The sequence below is a fragment of the Arachis ipaensis genome, chromosome B7 (assembly GCF_059453495.1).
Source record: "Arachis ipaensis isolate K30076 ecotype BB chromosome B7, ASM5945349v1, whole genome shotgun sequence".
In the NCBI taxonomy this organism is placed as follows: domain Eukaryota; kingdom Viridiplantae; phylum Streptophyta; class Magnoliopsida; order Fabales; family Fabaceae; genus Arachis; species Arachis ipaensis.
In genome coordinates this window covers 91,383,380-91,408,150 of record NC_142442.1, presented here as the reverse complement: position 1 = coordinate 91,408,150, position 24,771 = coordinate 91,383,380, and the positions used below count along the sequence as shown (strand labels likewise).

Sequence of the window (24,771 nt, the reverse complement as noted above, 5' to 3'; positions counted from 1 at the left end):
AAATATAGCTCCAATCAGATGAGCGGGACTTGTAACTTTTTGCCTCTTGAATAGTTTTGGCATCCCACTTTATCCATTAAGGTTCATAATGATTGGCATCTATAGGAACTCAGAGTTCAGATAGTGTTATTGATTCTCCTAGTTCAGTATGATGATTCTTGAACACAGCTACTTTATGAGTCTTGGCCGTGGCCCTAAGCACTTTATTTTCCAGTATTACCACCGGATACATAAATGCCACAGACACATAATTGGGTGAACCTTTTCAGATTGTGAGTCAGCTTTGCTAAAGTCCCCAATTAGAGGTGTCCAGGGTTCTTAAGCACACTCTTTTTTTTTGCTTTGGACCTTGACTTTAACCGCTCAGTCTCAAATTTTTACTTGACACCTTCACGCCACAAGCACATGGTTAGGGACAGCTTGGTTTAGCCGCTTAGGCCAGGATTTTATTCCTTTAGGCCCTCCTATCCACTGATGCTCAAAGCCTTGGGATCCTTTTTATTACCCTTGCCTTTTGGTTTTAAGGGTTATTGGCTTTTTGCTCTTGCCTTTTGGTTTTAAGAGCTTTTGGCTTTTTCTGCTTGCTTTTTCTTTTTCTATTTTTTTCGCCTTTTTTCTCTCTTTTTTTTTCTGCAAGCTTTGTTCTTTGCTGCTTTTTCTTGCTTCAAGAATCATTTTTATGATTTTTCAGATTATCAAATAACATGTCTCCTTGTCATCATTCTTTCAAGAGCCAACATATTTAACATTCTTAAACAACAACTTCAAAATATATATGCACTGTTCAAGCATTCATTCAGAAAACAAGAAGCATTGTCACCACATCAATATAATTAAACTAAGTTCAAGAATAAATTCGAAACTCATGTACTTCTTGTTCTTTTGAATTAAAATATTTTTTCATTTAAGAAAGGTGATGGATTCATAGGACATTCATAACTTTAAGACATAGTTACTAATTACTAATGATCATGTAATAAGACACAAACTTAGATAAGCACTTAACATAGAAAACGAAAAACAGAAAATAAGAACAAGGAATGAGTCCACCTTAGTGATGGTGGCGTTTCCTTCTTGAGGAACCAATGATGTCCTTGAGCTCTTCTATGTCTCTTCCTTGTCTTTGTTGCTCCTCCCTAATTGCTTTTTGATCTTCTCTTATTTCATGAAGGATGATGGAGTGCTCTTGATGTTCCACCCTTAATTGTCCCATGTTGGAACTTAATTCTCCTAGGGAGGTGTTGATTTGCTCCCAATAGTTTTGTGGAGGAGAATGCATTTGAGGCATCTCCGGGATCTCATGGTGATGAGCTTGAAAGGGACCTCGGGGATCACCTTCTTCTTGACCACAACATCATAGAAGTGGTCTTGATGAGCTTTGGAGATGAATCTTTCCATCTTCCATGACTCGGAGGTGGAAGCTTTTGTCTTCCCTTTCCCTTTTCTAGAGGATTCTCCGGTCTTGGGTGCCATTAATGGTAATGGAAAAACAAAAAGCTTATGCTTTTACCACACCAAACTTAGAATATTGCTCGCCCTCGAGCAAGAGAAGAAAGAATATATGAAGAAGAAGAAGATATGGAGGAGATGGAGGGATGTGTGTATGGATGTTAGTGGTGAATGGAAAACAGAAGGGATGACCATGAATGGAGAGAGAGAGGGTGAGGTGGGTGGGGATCCTGTGAGATTCACAGATCCTGAGATGATCCTGTGGTGTCCACAGATCCTGAGGTGTCAAGGATTTACATCCCTGCACCCATTAGGCATGTAAAATGCCTTTGCACACAACTCTGGGCGTTCAGCGCCAGATTGGTGCTTGTTCTGGACGTTGAACGCCCATTTGTTGCCCATTTCTGGCGTTGAACGCCAGAACCATGCTTGTTCTGGGCATTCAGTGCCAGCTCTTCTCCAGGGTGCAATTCTGGCATACAAACGCCCAGATGCTGCCCATTTTGGGCGTTCAGCGCCAGAACCATGCTCTGTTCTGGCGTTGAACGCCAGCTAGATGCTTCTTACTGGCGTTTAAACGCCAGTGAGATCTTCCTCCAGGGTGTGATTTTTCTTCTGCTGTTTTTGATTCCGTTTTCAATTTTTATATTTATTTTGTGAGTCCACATGATCATGAACTTAATAAAACATGAAAAACCATGAAAATAAAAATTGGATAAAAATTGGGTTGCCTCCCAACAAGCGCTTCTTTAATGTCAATAGCTTGACAGTGGGCTCTCATGGAGCCTCAGTGATGTTCAGAGCATTGTTGAGACTTTCCAACACCAAACTTAGAGTTTGATTGTGGGGGCTCTGGTTGACTCTGTTTTGAGAGGAGCTTTTTATGCTTCCTCTCCATGTTTACAGAAGGATGACCTCGAGTTTTAAACACAAGGGAGTCCTCATTCAATTGAAGGACTAGTTCACCTCTGTCAACATCAATCACAGCTCTTGCTGTGGCTAGGAAGGGTCTTCCAAGGATGATGGATTCATCCTCATCCTTCCCAGTATCTAGGACTATGAAATCAGCAGGGATGTAAAGGCCTTCAACCTTTACTAACATGTCCTCTACTTGTCCATAAGCCTGTTTTCTGGAATTGTCTGCCATCTCTAATGAGATTTTAGCAGCTTGTACCTCAAAGATTCCCAGTTTCTCCATTACAGAAAGTGGCATGAGGTTTATTCCTGACCCAAGGTCACATAGAGCCTTCTCAAAGGTCATGGTGCCTATGGTACAGGGTATTAGGAACTTTCCAGGATCCTGTTTCTTCTGAGGCAATCTCAGTTGATCCAGATCACTTAGTTCATTGGTGAACAAGGGAGGTTCATCTTCCCAAGTCTCAATACCAAATAATTTGGTATTCAGCTTCATGATTGCACCAAGGTACTTGGTAACTTGCTCCTCAGTAACATCCTCATTCTCTTCAGAAGAGGAATACTCATCAGAGCTCATGAATGGCATAAGGAGGTTTAATGGAATCTCTATGGTCTCTAGATGAGCCTCAGATTCCTTTGGTTCCTTAGAGGGAAGCTCCTTATTGATCACTGGACGTCCCAGGAGGTCTTCCTCCTTGGGATTCACGTCCTCTCCTTCCCTTACAGGTTCGGCCATGGTGATCAATTCAATGGCCTTGCACTCTCCTTTTGGATTTTCTTCTGTATTGCTTGGGAGAGTACTAGGAGGGATTTCAGTGACTCTTTTACTCAGCTGGCCCACTTGTGCTTCCAAATTTCTAATGGAAGATCTTGTTTCATTCATGAAACTCACAGTGGCCTTAGATAGATCAGAGACTAAGTTTGCTAAATTAGAGGTATTTTGTTCAGAGTTCTCTGTCTGTTGCTGAGTGGATGATGGAAAAGGCTTGCTATTGCTAAACCTGTTTCTTCCACCATTATTAAAGCCTTATTGAGGCTTTTGTTGATCCTTCCATGAGAAATTTGGATGATTTCTCCATGATGAGTTATAGGTGTTTCCATAAGGTTCACCTAAGTAATTTACCTCTGCTATTGCAGGGTTCTCAGTATCATAGGCCTCTTCTTCAGAAGGCGCCTCTTGAGTACTGTTGGATGCAGCTTGCATTCCATTCAGACTCTGAGAAATCATATTGACTTGCTGAGTCAATATTTTGTTCTGAGCCAATATGGCATTCAGAGTATCAATTTCAAGAACTCCCTTCTTCTGAGGCGTCCCATTACTCACAGGATTCCTTTCAGAAGTGTACATGAACTGGTTATTAGCAATCATCTCAATGAGTTCTTGAGCTTCTGCAGGCATTTTCTTTAGGTGAATGGATCCACCTGCAGAAGTATCCAATGACATTTTAGCTAATTCAGAAAGACCATCATAGAATATATCCAGGATGGTCCATTCTGAAAGCATGTCAGAAGGACACTTTTTGGTCAGTTCTTTGTATCTCTTCCAAGCTTCATAGAGGGATTCACCTTCTTTCTGTCTGAAGGTTTGAACATCCACTCTAAGCTTGCTCAGGTTTTGGGGAGGAAAGAACTTGGCTAAGAAAGTAGTGACCAGCTTATCCCAAGAGTTCAGGCTATCTTTGGGTTGAGAGTCCAACCACACTCTAGCTCTGTCTCTTACAGTAAAGGAGAAAAGCATGAGCCTGTAGACTTCAGGATCTACTTCATTAGTCTTAACAGTATCACAGATCTGCAAGAATTCAGTTAAGAACTGAAAGGGATCTTCAAATGGAAGTCCATGAAACTTGCAGTTTTGCTGCATCAGAGAAACTAGCTGAGGTTTCAGCTCAAAATTGTTTGCTCCAATGGTAGGGATGGAGATGCTTCTTCCATGTAAATTGGAATTAGGTGTAGTAAAGTCACCCAGCATCCTCCTTGCATTATTATTATTTTTGGCTGCCATGTCCTCTTCTTGTTCGAAAATTTCTAAAAGGTGCTTGCTGGCTTGTTGTAATTTAGCTTCTCTTAGTTTCCTCTTCAGAGTCCTTTCAGGTTCTGGATCTGCTTCAACAAGAATATTTTTGTCCTTGCTCCTGCTCATATGAAAAAGAGGGACAGAAAAATAATAATAATAGGGGTCCTTTTTACCACAGTATAGAGGTCGCTGTGTGAGTAAAAGAAAAGAAGAAGAAGAAATTCGAATATAGATGGAAGAGGGGGTTCAAATTTGGGTGAGATGAAGTGTTATTAGATGAATAAATAAATAGAAGGAGATGAGAGAGAAGGAGAATTTTCAAAAATTATTTTTGAAAAAGAGTTAGTGATTTTCAAAAATAGTTTTTGAAAAAGGTTAGTAATTTTTCGAAAATTAAAATAAAAAATTAAAATAATTAGTTAATTAAAAAGAAATTTTGAAAAAGAGGGAAGATATTTTCGAAAATTAGAGAGAGAGAGTTAGTTAGGTAGTTTTGAAAAAGATAAGAAACAAACAAAAAGTTAGTTAGTTAGTTGAAACAAATTTGAAAATCAATTTTGAAAAGATAAGAAGATAAGAAATTAGAAAGGATATTTTAAAATCAAATTTTGAAAAAGATAAGATAAAGAGATATTTTTGAAAAGATATGATTGAAATTAGTTTTTGAAAAAGATTTGATTTTTAGAATCACAATTAATGACTTGATTCACAAGAAATCACAAGATATGATTCTAGAACTTAAAGTTTGAATCTTTCTTAACAAGTAAGTAACAAACTTGAAATTTTTGAATCAAAACATTAATTGATGATGTTATTTTCGAAAATTATATGATAAAGATAAGAAAAAGATTTTTGAAAAATATATTTTTTTTAAATTTTCGAAAATAAATAAAAAAATGAAAAAGATATGATTTTTGAAAAACATTTTGAAAAAGATAAGATTTTTAAATTGAAAATTTGATTTGACTCATAAAAACAACTAGATTTTAAAAATTTTTGAAAAAGTCAAATCTAATTTTCGAAATTTTAAGAGAGAAACAGGGGAAGATATTTTTTTGATTTTTGAATTTTTAATGATGAGAGAGAAAAACATGAAAATGATGCAATGTATGAAAATTTTTAGATCAAAACAATGAATGCATGCAAGAATGCTATGAATGTCAAGATGAACACCAAGAACACTTTGAAGATCATGATGAACATCAAGAACATATTTTTGAAAATTTATATGCAAAGAAAACATGCAAGACACCAAACTTAGAAATCTTTCATGTTTAGACTCTAACAAACGAAAAATGCATATGAAAAACAAGAAAAGATGCAAAACAAGAAAACATCAAGATCAAACAAGAAGACTTACCAAGAACAACTTGAAGATCATGAAGAACACATGCATGAATGCAATTTTCGAAAAATGCAAGATGAATATGCAATTGACACCAAACTTAAAAATTGACTCAAGACTCAAACAAGAAACACAAAATATTTTTTTGATTTTTATGATTTTCTAATTTTTTTGGATTTTTTCGGAAATTATTTGAAAAAAAGAAAAATAAGGATTCCAAAATTTTTAATATGAATTCCAGGAATCTTGCAATCTTAGTCTAAAGCTCCAATCTGAGGGTTAGACATGGCTTAATAGCCAGTCAAGCTTTAGAAGATATTTATACTTTCCATGTATAGAGCAACTAAGTGTGTGAGAATCAACAAGCTCTTGTGATGATAAGTTGAAACCCCAGTCCAAAAGATTAGACATGACTTACAGCCGGCCAGGATTCAACAAATCATCATGAAACACTAGAATTCATTCTTAAAAATTCTAAAGAAAAATATATTTTTGAAAAGATTTATTTTAAATTTTTTTTTCGAAAACATATGAGAAATTTTTGAAAGATTTTTGAAATATTTTTGAAAATAAAAGAAAAAGAAAATTACCTAATCTGAGCAACAAGATGAACCGTCAGTTATCCAAACTCGAACAATCCCTGGCAACGGCGCCAAAAACTTGGTGCACGAAATTGTGATCTCAGGCAATGGCGCCAAAAACTATGTACGCACGTCTTAATAAATCGTTTTTCATTCACAACTTCGATACAACTAACCAGCAAGTGCATTGGGTCGTCCAAGTAATAAACCTTACGTGAGTAAGGGTCGATCCCACGGAGATTGTTGGCTTGAAGCAAGCTATGGTCACCTTGTAAATCTCAGTCAGGCGGATATCAAATAGTTATGGAGTTTTCGAACATTAAATAATAAATAGATAGAAAATAAGGATAGAAACACTTATGTATATCATTGGTGAGAATTTCAGATAAGTGTATAGAGATGCTTTCGTTCCTCTGAACCTCTGCTTTCCTGCTATCTTCATCCAATCAGTCTTACTCTTTTCCATGGCTGGCTTTATGTAAGGACATCACCGTTGTCAATGGCTACTTTTTATCCTCTCTGGAAAATGGTCCGACGCGCTGTCACTGCATGACTAATCGTCTGGAGGCATCACCCTTGTCAATGGCTGCATCCCATCCTCTTGTGAAAATGGTCCAAATGCTCTGTCACAGCACGGCTAATCATCTGAGGTTCTCGATCATACTGGAATAGGATTCACCCTCCTTTTGCGTCTGTCACTACGCCCAGCACTCGCGAGTTTGAAGTTCGTCACAGTCATTCAATCCCAGAGTCCTACTCGGAATACCATAGACAAGGTTTAGACTTTCTGGACTCTCATGAATGCCGCCATCAATCTAGCTTATACCACGAAGATTCTGATTAAGAGATCCAAGAGATACTCATTCAATCTAAGGTGGAACGGAAGTGGTTGTCAGGCACGCGTTCGTTGGGAAATGATGATGATTGTCACGTTCATCACATTCAGGTTGAAGTGCGAATGAATATCTTAGAAGCGGAATAAGTTGAATTGAATAGAAAAACAGTAGTACTTTGCATTAATCTTTGAGGAACAGCAGAGCTCCACACCTTAATCTATGGAGTGCAGAAACTCTACCGTTGAAAAATACATAAGTGAATACAGGGTAAGCATGGCCAAGTGGCCAGCCTCCCATGGAAGTCTATAGATCAAAATATGATCATAAGATTATAAGATGAAAATACAATAGTAAAAAGTTCTATTTATAATAAACTAGCTACTAGGGTTTACAGAAGTAAGTAATTGATGCATAAATCCACTTCCGGGGCCCACTTGGTGTGTGCTTGGGCTGAGCTTTAGCTTTCCACATGCAGAGGCTCTTTCTGGAGTTGAACGCCAGGTTGTAACGTGTTTCTGGCGTTCAACTCTGGTTTGTAACGTGTTTCTGGCGTTTAACTCCAGACAGCAGCATAGAACTGGCGTTCAACGCCCTTTTACGTCATATAAACTCGGCCAAAGTATGGACTATTATATATTTCTGGAAAGCCCTGGATGTCTACTTTCCAACGCAATTGGAATCGCGCCATTTTGAGTTCTGTAGCTCCAGAAAAGCCACTTTGAGTGCAGAGAGGTCAGAATCCAACAACATCAGCAGTCCTTCTTCAACCTCTGAATCTGATTTTTGCTCAAGTCCCTCAATTTCAGCCAAAAAATACCTGAAATCACAGAAAAACACACAAACTCATAGTAAAGTCCAGAAATGTGAATTTAACATAAAAACTAATGAAAACATCCCTAAAAGTAACTAGATCCTACTAAAAACATACTAAAAACAATGCCAAAAAGCGTATAAATTATCCGCTCATCAAAGAGCTAAGGAGAGTTCTCACCACGGCATCGATTGTGCGAGGCCCCAATTGGACGTTGCCATTTGAGATAATGTGCGATGCGTCAAACCATGCTGTAGGTGCCGCGCTTGCACAGCGCGATGGTAAACTCCCTTTTGTCATTGCTTACTCTTCTAAAACACTAGATGCAGCACAATCCAACTATACCACTACTGAAAAGGAACTCCTAGCTATTGTTCATGCTTTAGATAAATTCAGATCTTATTTTCTAGCATCAAAGATAGTGGTATACACAGATCATGCAGCTTTAAAGTACTTATTGATAAAGAATGAGTCCAAGCCTAGACTCATCCACTGTATCTTGCTTTTGCAAGAATTTGACATTGAGATTAGGGACCAGAGTGGATCTCAAAACCTGGTCGCGGATCATTTAAGCCGCATTGAGAATTTAAAATTTGATCCATTTCTGATCAATGACTCATTCCCATTGGATAGTTTGCATGCTGTGACGGATAGTTTTCCTTGGTTTGTCCCAATGGCGAACTACTTGGTTGCGAAACTCTTCCCTCCCAACTTCTCTAAACACCAAAGGGATAAGTTGAGGAGTGATTCCAAATACTATATTTGGAATGACCCTTACTTGTGGAAGAGGGGAGTGGACCAAGTAATTCGAAGATGTGTTCCGGAGTCTGAAATCCAACCCATTCTTGAAGCTTGCCATTCGTCCAAATGTGGTGGCCACTTTGGCCCATAGAGGACCGCTAAAAAGGTATTGAATTGTGGATTCTGGTGGCCAATCTTATTCAAGGATACTAACCGGCTCTGTGTGTCTTGCCCTCAGTGTCAGAAGTCAGGAAAAACATCCCAAAGGGATGAAATGCCTCAGCAACCTATGTTGTTCTGTGAGATATTTGATGTATGGGGCATTGACTTTATGAGACCGTTTCCCAACTCGAGTGGATATCTGTATATTCTGTTAGCGGTTGACTACGTGTCAAAGTGGGTAGAGGCCATACCTACCCACCTTGACGATGCCAATACCGTTGTTTCTTTTATTAGGAATAACATTGTATGCTGTTATCGGTTGCCACGAGCAATCGTGAGCGACCAAGGATCCCATTTTTGTAACAAGAAGATAGAGGCATTGCTTAAGTGCTATGGAGTGTCGCATAATGTTGCTACTGCTTATCATCCGCAAACCAATGGACAAGTGGAAGTGTCCAACCGGGAAATTAAGAGAATTTTGGAGAAAGTGGTCAATCCACAAAGAAAGGATTGGAGCCTCCGGTTAGGAGATGCACTATAGGCGTATAGAACGGCCTACAAGGCTCCGTTAGGGATGAGTCCCTTCCGGATCATCTATGGTAAGGCATGCCACCTTTCGGTGGAAATTGAGCATAGAGCCTATTGGGTGGTAAAGCAGTACAACATGGATTTGATCAAGGCAGGTGAAGCCAGAAAATTACAGCTAGAAGAGCTTGAGTGTTTGAGGAACGAGTCATATGAGAATGCCCGAATCTACAAAGAAAAGACTAAAGCATTTCATGACCATCACATCTGGAAGAAAGACTTTCAAGAAGGTGATGAGGTTCTCCTCTACAACTCGAGGCTTCGATTCATGCCTGGCAAGTTTCGCTCTAGATGGGAAGGACCTTTCAAGGTGAAGGAGATAAAGCCCTATGGAGTGGTGGAGTTGTTTGATCCCAAGAGTGAAGCAACTTTTAAAGTGAATGGACATAGAGTGAAGAAGTATCATGCCTACAAGCCCCCAAAAAAGCTAGAGGTGTTCCTATTCGAGGATGCACTAAGAAAAGAGGAAGCTTAAGAAAAGGACCGTCTAACTTAAGGATGTTAAAGAAAAGTGCTTGGTGGGAGGCACCCCATCGTGGTAAGATCTTCCTTGTGTATACCATCTTGTTTGTAACCTTAAATTCTTGTAAATTTTGTGATTTCTTGATGATTGATTGATTGCATAGGAATGCTAGTTTTACTCTTCTTGTTGAATAGATAGGATGTTCATATAGTTTTTATCATTTTGGTATGGATGAATTGTTGAAGTAGAGAGAATGCCATGTTTTGGATAATGCATGAAATTGTGAAATGTTCTCTTTGACTACTAGCTTAGGCACCTACCAAGAAGGTGTTAGAATAGGTCTTGTTATATTGAAAAAAAAGAGAAGAAGAGAAAAAGGAAAAATGGGCACCGACGCGCCGGCGCACTGTGCGCGCGCGCCGGTGGTGCACTTCCAACTCTTGGGCCAAAAATCCGAGAGTCATGCCCACTTCATGCCCATCTCGCGCCAGACACCCACGCATCCGCGTGCTTGCCGCCTGTGCTCTCCTTTGCAATTAGCCCATCGACGCGAAAGCGCACTGTGCGCGCCCGCGCCAATGGCGTTATGTGGACTCCCTGGTACAAAAACCAGAGAGTTATGCCACACTTATGCCACGTTTGTGCCCACACCGGCACATCCGCGCCAATTGCCAACTGACTCAACCACGCGTCTGCACAGCGTGCGCGTCCGCGCGCCTGCGCCACATGCCAACTCTGGTATAAAACCAAGAGACTTGTGGCAACTTTGTGCCAGTCCTGTGCCAGGGGCACAACTAACCTCGCGTGTGCACGCCATTGACGCGCACGCGTCCCTCACTAACATCTCACCGACGCACCAGCGCACTGTGCGTGCGCGCGCCGGTTGTGCAAACCAGTTTTAAAGCTGCGCGCCCTCTTCTCACCTCCTTTCTTTTCTTATTTCTTTCTTCTTCTTTCTCCATAACCCCTTCTCTTCTTCTTCTTCCTCTTATGGTGGCACTACATCTCTCCTATTTCTTTCTCATCTTCACAAAAGAAAATCCAACCTTGTTCTTTTACCCTTCTCAAGGTTCTACTTCCTCCATATCACATCTATTATTTTCTTTGCATTATTTCTTCTTTTAGTTAGATTCTTTTTGTTGATTTGCTTAGTTTCTTTTTTAGTTGCATGATGATATTCCTTACTTTTATTTTGCTTACTTTTCCTTTTCCTTATTTTTCCATGGATGTTGAATTTGAGTTTAATTTGCTCTAATAGATCTTTTATCATTTCTTTTTCTTTATCTTTGCCAATATGTGATGTTTATGTGATGATTGATGTTTCATTTTGGGCTTTAAATTGGTTGAGTATCTTATAATTTCTCTATTCCGCGCGGTCGCGTGAGCCATGCGTCCGCGTCACTTCTCGCTGGTCATCTCCTCAATTTCTTGTGTTCCTTCCATTTTTGCAAGTTTCCTTTCCAATCTCCAAGTCATTCATGCCCTATAAAGCCTGAAACACTTAAGACACAGATCACGGCATCAAATGGAATAAAAGAAAATTAAAATACATAATTAAAAGTCTCTAGGAAGCAGGTTTTCAATCATGGGGTAATTTTGGGCAGGAATTGTAAATACATGCTAATTTAATGAATAAGTGGGTAAAGATTTGATAAAACCACACAATTAAACACAATATAAACCATAAAATAATGGTTTATCAAGTTCCTTATGAACACTACCTAGGAAAGAGCCACCACGCTACCAAAGCAATCGACCAGAAAGTTTCAAAAAAGTTAAGCATTAAAAACTCAAAAGTTGCCAAACAGCAACCCAAGCTGAAAACTAAAAGGTTGCTAAGAAGCAACCACAAGTGTCAAAAACAACCCAAAATATTACAATAAAGGTGTTCAAAAGGTTCACAGGTCAGACCACATCAGCACATAATTTAAAAAGCAAGGAAGATAGAGGTCATAAAGGGTCTAGCTTTGCTCCTGTCGCTATGTCCTGAAGAGGTGGAGGAATAACTGAAATCGGGAGAGCCCCAACAACACCATCTGGGCCATTTAAGATCTCCTCGTTGGGATCAGCCTTAGATCGGGTAGCCTCAGCAGAGGGGGTCGCAGAAGCCTTGGTCTTTGGATCAAGGGCATGGATCTCATCTTCGTCGGTGGCCAGCACAATCTTACCATCTTCCACAACATTATCCATACTAAACAAAGAGAGGTGATGCCATTCACCACGTGACCCTGCAGCTCAGCATAATTATCATAAGTGGACTGAAGCTTCTCCTTAACCTCAAAGAGCTCGGTGTATGTCTGGGTATAGCTCTCCTTGGCCTTCTTCGCCATCTCCTCCACTAAATTAGAGGCTGCCTCCGTCGCAGTAGCACGGGCCTTCTCCTTCTCCATCTCCTTCCCCACATTTTTTTTGCCTCAACCTCAGTCCTCAGCCCGTCTACCCTCTCAAATTCAATTTTGGTGCTACCAAGGAAAGAACTGGTGGCATTAATAGAGGATTTCTTGAACTCCCTCGCCAACGTAGCACTAAGGTTGGCCATCCAAACGCTGTTGCTAGACATAAAATGGAGTTATTTGAGGATGGACGCATCATCAGTGAGGACGAAACCATAAAGAGCAGTATACTCCTTGGTAAAGGTGACCCCATCAAAATCCTAAGTCATGAGCACCAGACGTTTTTTGTTTCTTAGGAGAGGACCTGGATGAAGAAGGCGAAGAAGCAGCACTAGAAGTCACCAAAGGTGGGTCGGTAGGAGCTAGACGAACTTGAGGAGTCGGGATAACCTTCCTCGGACCGTGAGGACCCGAGTCCGGCTTCTTCGGCGGGACTTGAGACAAACCCTCCCCCAACGTCTTTCTTTGCAAATTCTGAGCGGTCACAGTCTTTTTGGTCTTATGGAGGAACTTCATCGAATCATAGCTTGAAGCCATCTCTAAAAAAGAAAAACCACAAAACAGTTATATAACTACAACCACAAAAAAAGGGGCAATAAAAATCTAGGAAAGTCGGGCACTACCTAGCTCGGAACGGAGAAGAGCAGGATCCCCTAAAAACCTCTTCGTATCCAAATGAAGAGGCTGCCCCCAATGCTCCTCCAACAGAACCACAAAGGCCCTCTCTACTTAGTCAAGACTCTCTAAAGGGTACTTGTTCATACCCTGGGTCGAGCTATCCAAACCGGGATGTTCAGTAGCAAAGCGACCGACCTCTTTAGGTCAAGCAGACCGACTTCTTCACGAAGAACTCAGCCAAATCGACAGGAAAGCCCAAAGAAGGGTCCAACTCAAGGAATACGACCCAGATCCAGAGGCAGCCCACGCCTATAGAGATAAGGGCGGTTCCATGGAAGATAAGCTGACCTCACACAAAGATAAGATAAGATAAGATAACAAACTTATCTTATCTAAAAAGGTCACTCCTCATCATTATAAATACACTGGAGTACCCAGGTATAACTCATACTCTGATTCTACTAAAAACCTGTTTAATACCCATGCTAACTTAAGCATCGGAGTCTCTTGCAGGTACCCCCCACCCTTCGGTGATGAAGGATCAGCAGTGCAGCCAGACCAACAAGTCGGACACAACAGCTCCGGCCGCCACCAACTGGCCGGACACATCATCTTCGACCAGTACAGAAGATCTCATCCGAGATCGACCTACAGTTTCAGGTAACCCTCGGAACATTGGCGTCGTTGCCGGGGAACCTGGAAGTCATCCCAACACCATGGCGGACGGTCAAGACAACGACCACAATTCAGATCTGGAAAACAGAACACCGCACAAGAACGCGGACACTACGCTAAAGGATACTCCGGAATCCAACGGGGATAAAAACTCATCAAATCTGTGGGTAATAGAAGCACTTCAAGACCGCTTAAAGAAACTTGAAGAAGAAACCCAACAACAATGAGAGGTCGGGAAGGATCTACAAAGAGAGGTAGGGTGGCGTCGAGAATTGGAAGATAAACTACTGCAATTAGAAGTCGATCTCAAATCAAAAGCTCCTCGGACCACTCCTGAGGAAAATTCATGCAAAGAACAAGATCCATTCACCAGGGAAATCATGAAAACCAAGATTTCAAAAGACTTCAAACTCCCGGATATGATTTTGTATGACGGCACCACAGATCCCAACCATCATCTCAGCAATTTCAGAAGCAGAATGTACCTCACCGACGCCTCAGATGCCGTTTGCTGCAAAGCTTTTCCAACAACTCTCACGAAGACAGCAATCAGATGGTTCGACAACCTACCTCCAAAGTCCATCTCAAACTTTGACGACCTGGCCAAAAAATTCCTAGCCAGATTCTCCATCCAGAAAGATAAGGCCAAGCACGTCCCCAGTTTACTGGAGATCAAGCAAGGAGATCGGGAGAGCCTCCGCAATTATATGGAAAGATTCAACAAAACATGCATGGACATACAAAGCTTGCCAACAGAAGCCGCCATCATGGGACTCATCAATGGCCTACGAGAAGGACCTTTTAGCCAATCCATATCAAAGAAGTACCCTACCTCCTTAGACGAAGTGCAGGAGCGAGTAGAAAAATACATCAACATAGAAGAAAATGCTCGGTTGGGAGAAACCTCAAAATCCGGGGTCCCCTACCGAGATAAAGACAAGGAATCCAAAAGGAAATAAGATCGACAAGGGGAGAAAATAAAAAAATACCACAATTACACCCCTCTCAGGGCATCCCTAGTCGACGTATACAAAGAAGTCTGCCATACGGAGAAAATACCCCCAGCTCGGCCACTCAAAGGCAAAAAAGGAGGAGAAAACTAGAATGAATATTGCGAATATCATCGAGTGCGAGGGCACTCCATCAACGAGTGCTTCGATCTAAAGAACATCATAGAAAAATTAGTGAGGGAAGGAAAACTAGATCGGTTTCTAGCCACCCGAGATGATGACCAAAGAAAGAGACGAAGGGACGAAGATATCGGACGAACCGCACGATCACGTCGTACACCGGAAAGACACGTCCACATGATACACGGTGGATTCGCAGGGGGAGGAATCTCCAAATCATCAAGCAAAAGATATCTCAAAGAAGTATATCATGTCGAGGGTAAGGAGGAAGCACCCGACATCCCTGCAATCACATTCACTAAAGAGGATGCATCCGGTATCATCTCGGGACACGACGACCCCATGGTCATCACCATCATACTGGCAAACGCCAACCTCCACCGCACATTAATAGACCAAGGGAGCTCCGCCGACATCTTATTCAAAACTGCCTTCGACAAGCTCGGCCTAGAAGACAAGGAGCTTAGGGCATACCCGAACAGTCTGTTCGGACTGGGAGATACCCCGGTACAACCACTAGGATACATATCACTACATACAACCTTCGGAAAAGGGAACCAATCCAGGACACTCAAAATAGACTACATTATGGTCGACGTGAGTTCAGCCTACAATGCTCTAATAGGTCGGACAACACTAAATCAACTCGGTGCAATAGTCTCAACTCCACATCTATGCATGAAATTCCCAACTACAGAGGGGATAGCCACAATAAAAGCAGATCAAAAGATGGCACGCCGCTGTTATAACGAAAGTCTAAACCTCAGAGGCAGAGGAGAAGAGTTTCATACAATTGAGCTTGGCAGAGTTCAGAGACGAGAAGAACTCCGTCCGCAGCCAGAAGGTGAGATAGAGAAGGTTCAGATCGGAGACACCTCAGACAAAACGACTAATATTGGCACGATCCTGAGAGGAGACTCAAAAGAATTACTGGTACAATTCTTACGAGATAATGTCGATCTCTTCGCATGGAAAGCCGCAGACATGCCAGGCATAGACCCCAAGCTAATGTGCCACAATTTGGCGGTCTATCCAGGATCTCGGCCGGTACAGCAAAGACGAAGAAAACTTGGGCCAAAGTGATCCCAAGCTGTGGAAGAATAGGTACAAGCATTACTGGAGGCAGGATTCGTAAGAGAAGTCAAGTACCCAATATGGCTAGCCAACGTCGTCTTGGTGAGAAAATCAAATGGGAAGTGGCGAATGTGCACCGATTACACTGATCTCAACAAAGCCTGCCCAAAAGATCCTTACCCACTCCTAAGTATCGACGCTCTGGTAGATGCTTCATCTGGATATAGATACCTCTCGTTTATGGACGCATACTCGGGATACAACCAAATCCCCATGTATCCACCAGATCAAGAAAAGACCTCGTTTTTAACGCTGAAAGCGAACTACTGCTACATTGTGATGCCTTTCGGTCTCAAGAATGCGGGAGCTACTTATCAAAGGCTAATGAATAAAGTCTTCTCAGATCACATCGGGAAAATCATGGAATTCTATGTGGACGACATGTTGATAAAGACATAAAGTGAAGAGACATTATTGTCCGATTAGGCTCAAGTGTTTGACACTATAAGGAAGCATGACATGCGACTCAATCCCGCAAAATGCACCTTTGCAGTAGAAGCGGGCAAATTTTTAGGTTTCATGCTCACACAAAGAGGAATTGAAGCAAATCCGGATAAATGTCAAGCCATACTCAACATGAAAAGCCCAACCTATGTCAAAGAAGTACAGCAACTCAACGGGAGATTGGCCGTCCTATCCAGGTTCTTAGCAGGATCAGCAATAAGATCTCTCCCTTTCTATGCTACTTTAAGGAAGGGAAAGCAGTTCGAATGGACAACAGAATGTGAACAAGCCTTCCAAGACTTCAAGGAATTCTTAGGACGGCCACCTATCCTATCTCGGCCACGAAAAGGAGAACCGCTCATATTATATCTCGCAGTAGGAAGCCGGGCAATAGCCTCAACACTAGTTAGAGAAGACGAAAGTGGGCAACAACCCATCTACTTCATTAATAAAGCACTACAGGGATCCGAGTTGAACTACCAGAAAATAGAAAAGTTTGCCTATACTCTCATTCTAACATCTCGACGACTTCGCCCGCACTTCCAGGCTCACACAATTAAGGTTCGAACTAACCAGCCCAAAAAAGAAATATTGCAAAAAACATATTTAGCAGGCAGAATTTTACAATGGGCAGTCGACTTATCCGAGTTCGAACTCCAATATGAAGCTCGGACGGCCATCAAATCACAGTATCTGGCCGACTTCATCGTAAAATTCACAGATGCCCTGGAAATCCCCACAGAATGGAATCTCTATGTGGACGGTTCTTCAAATAAGACTGGAAGCGGCGTAGGTGTGATAATAGAAGGCAACCAAGGAACCCAAGTTGAGCTCTCCCTCAAGTTCGGGTTCCCGGCCTCAAACAATCAGGCGGAATATGAAGCGTTATTAGCTGGTTTGAAGCTGGCTAAAGAAGTTGGAGCTCAAAACTCAATATTTACAGCAATTCACAAGTAGTCATCTCACAGATAACAGGGAGCTACCAAGCCAAAGATCCCACCATGAAAAAGTATTTGGATAAAACCAAGGAACAGCTCGGACAACTCGGGGAATATAAGATCTGCCACATACCCTACGAACAAAATGCCCGAGCTGACGCACTCTCGAAACTAGCCAGCACCAAACCAGGGGCAACAATAGAAGCCTCATCCAGAAAATGCTACAGAACCTGTCAATCTCGGAAGAGAAAAAAGTCCTAGCCATAACAAATCAGGACCAAGGATGGATGACCCCCATAATTAACTACCTCAAAGCAGAAACACTCCCCACAGAAGAAAAGGAGGCAAAGAGGTTAAAAAGGGAGGCACAGTACTACACCATCATAAACAACATCCTGTACAAAAGAGGGATCTCAATACCATTACCAAAATGCATGCCGACCTCCAACACAAAGGAAGTGCTAGAAGAAGTACACGGCGGCATTTGCGGCAATCATCTCGGAGCACGAGCTTTCGCCAAAAAAGTACTCCGGGCGGGATTTTATTGGCCAACTCTATAGAAAGAAGCTACAGAATTTGTAAAGACATGTCCACCATGTCAGAAACATGCCAACTTTCCCATCGCCCCGTCAGAAGAGCTCATCAGCGTAACTTCCCCTTGACCGTTTGCAAAATGGGGACTTGATCTTCTCGGACCTTTCCCCCAGGGATCAGGACAAGTTAAATTCCTTATAGTAGGGGTAGACTATTTCACAAAGTGGATCGAGGCAGAACCCCTAGCCAACGCCACTGCTCAAAGAAGACGAAAATTCCTATATAGAAACATTGTCACAAGGTTTGGGGTTCCACACTCCATCACCACAGACAATGGAATTCAATTTACAGATGCAGGCTTCAGAAAATTAGTAGCCAACTTAAGCATAAAGCACCAGTACACCTCCGTGGAACATCTGCAAGCCAATGGACAGGCTGAAGCTACCAACAAAGTTATATTGGCCGGCTTAAAACAGAGATTGCAAGACGCAAAGGGAGCTTGGGCAGAAGAGCTTCCACAAGTTCTATGGGCGTATCGAACGACGCCACACTTCACCACAAAGGAATCCCCCTTCCAGTTAGCATACGGAATAGAGGCAATGATCCTAGTAGAGATTGAGGAAGGATCGCCTAGAGTGGTTCATTACAATGAGGGAGCAAACTCCCAACTTCAGAGGGAAGAGCTCGACCTACTACCTGAAATCTAAGAAAGAGCTCGGATCAGGGAAGAAGCACTAAAACGTCGAATGGCTTCCAGATATAATCAAAGGGTAGTGCCGAGAAGTTTCACAGAGAATTATCTCATCCTAATCCAAAATGATATTGGTACAACTCGACTAGGAGAAGAAAAGTTGGCAGCAAACTGGAAAGGACCCTACCGAGTTGTAGAAGTACTTGGGAAGGGCTACTACAGACTGTCCGAACTCAATGGACGATAGCTTCCCATATCATGGCATGCCTGCAACACAAGAAGGTACTACAGCTAGAAAAAGTAAAAGATCTCACTATTGGATGCACTATTTTTTCTGAAAAGATTTTTTAATGAGGCACCAAGTTAAGACTCAGACACTATCCGACTTAAAGGGATGAAAAATTCCCACATGTATATATTTGCACTTTCCTTTGAATAAAATATATTTTAGATATTCTACAGGTTTTCAAGACGCATTAAACTAAAGCATTCATCGTCCGATTATAAAGCAACAGATCGGCAGAAAGTGAAAAACAATTTCACTGCACGATCACGATAAAGACAATCGTCCGATAAAGGTGAAAATGTGATTCACCTAAAAGATGATCTAAAGATAGCAAACACCTTCTACAAATCGGCAAAGATGAACACAGAATAATGTAAGAAGTTATCGAAAGTGATATGGAAAAAGAACCTGACGAGGTCTTATGGATTGCTAAATAATAACTTAAAGACTGGCCGACGTTAAGAAGTCGGACCAAGTCAACCCAAGTTTTAAGTAAACCCTGGAAAGAGGTCTGGCCAACCCTATTAAAGAGGATTACTTTAACATAGAAGGGCCCGACATGACAAAGTCAGCCCAAAATGAAAAAGTTATAAAAGTAGTCCCTGAAAGAGATCTGACAAAGATCCAAGAAAGAGGATTACAAAAATAACTTAGAAGAGATCAACAAAGTGAAGTCGGTCTCCTACAACAAACAAGTTATAAAAAGTGATCCTTGAAAGAGATCTGACAAAGATCCAAGAAAGAGGATTACAAAATAACTGAGAAAAGATCGACATGCCGACGTCGGTCAACTACGAAACTACTTGGAAAAGGACAAAGAAGTCGGTCATACGACCTCCAAGTACAAAGCAGTTCAAAGAGGCTGAGCAACAAGGCTTCAACATTCTCGAAACATATAAAGAAGCTAAGACAGGCGCAAGCAAGCATGACATAAAATAACAGAGCTTCAGGATCAGATCCAAAAGCTCAGAAGCTACTCGTTGTGTTTTTCAAAATAATGAGTTGCTAAACAAGCAACCAGAAAGAGTGTCAGCAAAATAAACCAACCACGAAATAAAGAGTTTTAAAGCCCACAAGCCGGGCCAACTACACAAATATCCAAAATAAATCAGCTAAAGATTAGAAGACTTTTTAGTAGCATCAGTCTGAGGAGAAGGAGGGCGAGCCTGGAGAGGAACAGCATCTACGGTACTATCGTCCTGGTTTAAGATCTGGCAGTCAGGATCAGAAGCGGAGGGCCGACCTCGGCAGGAGGAATAGCAGGAGTTGACACCTTGGCAGAAGACACAGGGAGGGGATCGACATCATCATCATCCTCGTCATCAAGGACAATCTTACCATCCCTAACAACATTATCCAGGCTGAAGAGAGTAAGGTCGGCCTCGGAAGCAATAATCCGAACTTGCTCTTTCAGGTTCTCATAGGCAGCAGTTACGCTGCCAACAAGATGACCCTGGAGCTCGGAGTAATCAGCTCGGGCGTTCTCCAACTCCGCCTTCAGACGCATTCCCTCCCGATAGGATGTAACATAGCTGTCTTTATGCCTCAGTGCCATGTCCTCGGCCAGCCTCACAGAAGCCGCCAGAGAAAGTGAACTCGCCTCCTCGTTCTCCAGATCCTTCTCCAACTTGGCTACCTTTACTTCAAGCTCCTCCTTCAGGCCATTCATCCGATTAAACTCCTGTTTAGCCTCCTCCATAAAGGCTTTGGTGGCGTGGAGAGGGAGATTTTGAGCAGTCCGGTATAGGGCAGTCCCCATATACACCATTCTAACACTACTTCGAGTTATAAAATCCAGATGGCGAAGGAGCGACACATCGTCCATAGGAAGGGCACCGTAGGGACCGAAGAAATATTCGTAGGCATAGAAGAAGGGACGCTCCCCCTCGATGGAGGTCGGAAAACAAACCCTCTCATCAGAATCAGGAGCAACAAGCTCATAATCCCTCTCCCAGGCACTGTTACCACAATTCCTATGACGCTTCCTCAGTTCTATGCAAAATTCAGCATCCACAACAAAAACACACATCAAGTCAAGGGAGTCCAGCCAATCGGACATCCCCTCGGGAACTCTGGAAGACATCTCTATAATGTTATTGGGAGAAGACATGAGGCCAACTAATCCTACAATAAGAAATTGAGATGGGATTACTAAAAATATCTCGGACGAGGGATAAAACAACTCGATCAAAATGATACAGGCGAACAAACAGAAAAGGAAAACCCCAAGACTCAAACCAAAGTCTCGGGGCATCCTTTGGAGGCAGTAACAAAGCAAGGTTTTCAGGAAAAATCTATAGCTCGCACCCTAGTACCTCTCATGCAAGAAAAGAAGACTGCAAACAGATGGCATTTTTCATCAAAGCAAAACACAAAAAGTCATCAAAATACTTTTGCCTCACGGTCTACCAGCAAAAAAGCATGCATCCCCAAACATCAAGGCACGCCAAGTAGAAACCATCAAAGGCGCAACCGTTTTCAGAATCAGACAAAAAGCAATCTTCAAACAAAGCGAGGAAAAGATGCAGATTTTCTGGGTATTGGTATCAGACAGAAACAACAAAACATGCAAAAGCCCTAAAAAGCATCAAGCAACAGGAAAGGCAAAAAGGATCATGCAGAAGATAAAGAAACTCCTAGAACACACATTTCAACAACAATTAGGCGCGACAAAAACAGAAAGATGCAAATTTTCTCTAAAGTAAAATCAAAACTTCATCACAAAGCCAAAGCAACGAAAGAAAAAGAAAATACGGATGGAACTCACCTGGAGAAGGAAGAAGCTTCAAAGGAAAAAAGGAGACGTAAAAATGAAAGTTGCCCAGAAAATCGCCAAGCGACGCCGCAACGCAAGAAAAGCATAAATGTGGGCAAAAGACAGAGAGCGAGAGAACAAAGGAAGAAATTGCGAAGGAGTTACAAAAAGAGCGAAGAAGAAAAACCGTTTCTGGGCTTTCGAAAATCAAAATAAAGAGCCAACGGAAAATAGGGCAATTAATACTAATTAATGAAAGTATTAAACCCTCACACGTTCCCAAAGCGCTGATATTCAAGCGCGCGCTTTTAGAAGAAAACGTTCTACATTCAAAAGCTGCTACAAAGGAATGACGAAATGCTTGAGTTTGGCTTCATTAGAGAAGGACCGAAGTCAAGGACTCGCCCCCAAAACAAAGAAGACCGAGCTCAAGCAGGGGCACTGTTCATACCCTGGGTCGAGCTGTCCAAACCGGGATGTTCAGTAGCAAAGCAACCGACCTCTTTAGGTCAAGCGGACCGACTTCTTTACGAAGAACTCGGCCAAATCGACAGGAAAGCCCAAAGAAGGGTCCAACTCAAGGAATACGACCTAGATCCAGAGGCAGCCCACGCCTATAGAGATAAGGGCGGTTCCATGGAAGATAAGCTGACCTCACACAAAGATAAGATAAAATAAGATAACTAACTTATCTTATCTAAAAAGGTCACTCCTCATCATTATAAATACACTAGAGCACTGATAAACCACTATTTTATGGTTTATATTGTGTTTAATTATGTGGTTTTATCATGATCCTTACCCACTTATTCATTAAATTAGCATGCATATTAGATTTCTTCCCGGAATTTATTACCTGTTTGAAAACCGCTTCCTAAAGACTTTAATTATTCAATTTTAATTCTCCTTTATTCCATTCGACGCCGTAATCTGTGTGTTAAGTGTTTCAGACTTTATAGGGCATGAATGAGTTGGAGATTGGAAAGGAAGCTAGCAAAAATAGAAGTAACACAAGAATTTGAGGAGTAACCAGCGAGAAGTGACGCGGTCGCATGGCTCACGCGACCGCGCGAAGGAGAGCAAATCGCAGTGACGCGGCCACATGGTTCACGCGGCCGCGCGGATTGGAAAACCCAAGCGACGCGGTAGCGTGGACAACGCGAACGCGTGGCGAGGAAAAACGCGAATGACGCGTCCGCATGGATGACGCGATCGCGTGACATCTGTGATCTGCATAATCTGCAGAATTCGTTGGGGGCGATTTTGGACCCTATTTCGACCGAGTTTTCGCCTCGGAACAGCAGACTAGAGTCAGAGAACATGCAGAAACAAATAACACATTCATTAGAGACAATTTTTAGATCTAGTTTTACTCTCCTAGGGTTTTCTCTCTAGTTTTTAGAATTTTAATTTTCAATTGGTCTTAGCATTAGAACATTGAGAAGAGTTATTTCCTCATCAAGACTTCATCATTCTAGTTCGTTTTCTCAACTTGGTTTTATTCTTCCATGTTCCTTGTTTTGTTCAATTTTGTTATTTGAATATTTTTATGATTAATTAATGCAAGGATTATTTCTTTTTAATTCAATCTCAATTCCAATAATCATGTCTTCTTTTAATCCCCTTTCATGTGTTATGGATTTATCATTTACAATGCGTGAGTAGTTTCTTTACTTGATGGGGAGTTGATTAAAAAGGAACTCTTGAGTTGGAAGGATTGAAAGAAAATTTGTAATTGGGTTAATTGTTGGATTGTTATCCTGTCACCAACGCCAATCCCTTTGAACTAAGTGGGTTGCAACTTGTGAACAGATCTGGCATTCCAACTTGTTTGACTTTCCCTTACCTAGTAAAGGATAACCAAACAGAACAACCATTAATTATAAATTAATCTTACAATCGCTCCATCAATAGTAGAAATTCCAACCAATCAACTCCCAGTCAAGGCTTTTATTCATATTATTTAAATTTCCTCAATTTACATTCCAATTTACTTAGCTCAACTTCTTGAAACATCTGATTAATAAGATAGCACACTTTTCTGCAACTTGTTGGGAGATGACCTGGGACTTAAAACTCCCAGTAATTTTTAATTCAAACTCTCTGTGATATACTTCTAAATTGATAGGCAGATTTTCGGTGAGTTAAGAACTATACTTGCAACGTAACCATTTTAATAATTTTTAATTCACCAGCTTCTGCGTCTCATCAATTTTTGGCGCCGTTGCCGGGGAGTTGCAATAGAGTGCTAATTTTATTAATTAGAATTTATTTATTTGCATTTTATTTTATTTTGCTACTATGAGCTGCATGTTTCTTCCGTCAAATGACGCGTTCACTTCCTGATCTGCGCTTGCTAATATTCGATCCTGAAATTGAAAGGATAATTTCACGAATAAGGCGAGAACAGCATCGGTTAGCCCGCTCTGAGGGCGGATCTAAAAGTGAATCTGAGGAAGAAACCAGCCCCCGTTCTACTGATTTGGTTGTTTTATGTGCAGAAAACATGGCAGCTAGGAGAGTTACCATCCAGGAGGAAGGAGCCCCTGATTTTACAATGCAACCGTTTTAAGCGCATCATCCGGCGGTAGCTACAGATTTTGAAATAAAGCCCGCACTGCTAAATTTGATGCCCAAGTTTCATGGCCTACCTGCTCAAGAGCCTATCAAGCACTTGAGAGATTTCCAGGCAGCCTGTTCTACTGTCAGGCGTGATGGCATTGATGAAACTTCAATTCTGCTGAAAGCTTTTCTGTTTTCTCTTGAGGGAAAAGCAAGAGAGTGGTACTACACTCAACCTCTAGCAAATGTATCCAACTGGGATACACTCATAAAGGAGTTTCTGGAGAAATTCTTTCCATTTGAAGTCACTGATAAGCTAAGGAAGTATATCTCCACAATTGTTCAGGATGACAATGAGACTCTCTTTGAATACTGGGAGCGCTTCAATAATCTTCTGGAAGCATGCCCCCACCACATGATTAACAAGATCGTGCTACTCAGCTATATTACATAGGGTATGAGGCCCCAAGATAAGACCATACTGGAAAGTGCCAGCAATGGGTCTATGAAGAAGTACAAGACCACTGATGAAGCTTGGCAATTGATCAGTGATTTAGCTGAATCCACTAGGAACTACAGACAAAAGCAAGGCCGTTCAAAAGCTGTTGCAGAAGTATCTTCTAGCAGAGAGACTGCTGCTCTAACTCAAAGCATCTATGAAATGACCAACTTGCTGAAACAAATGCAGTTGAATCAACAAGCTCAGCAA

The 24,771-nt window shown here is 41.6% G+C and overlaps 1 non-coding gene across 1 annotated transcript; it reads left to right on the top strand.

The window, feature by feature from the left end:
- Positions 1-3,862: 3,862 nt before the first annotated feature.
- LOC148553354 (small nucleolar RNA R71) lies at positions 3,863-3,970 on the top strand. Its single transcript, XR_015893071.1, has one exon. It is a non-coding gene; the product is annotated as a small nucleolar RNA R71 (small nucleolar RNA).
- The last annotated feature ends 20,801 nt before the right edge of the window (positions 3,971-24,771 follow it).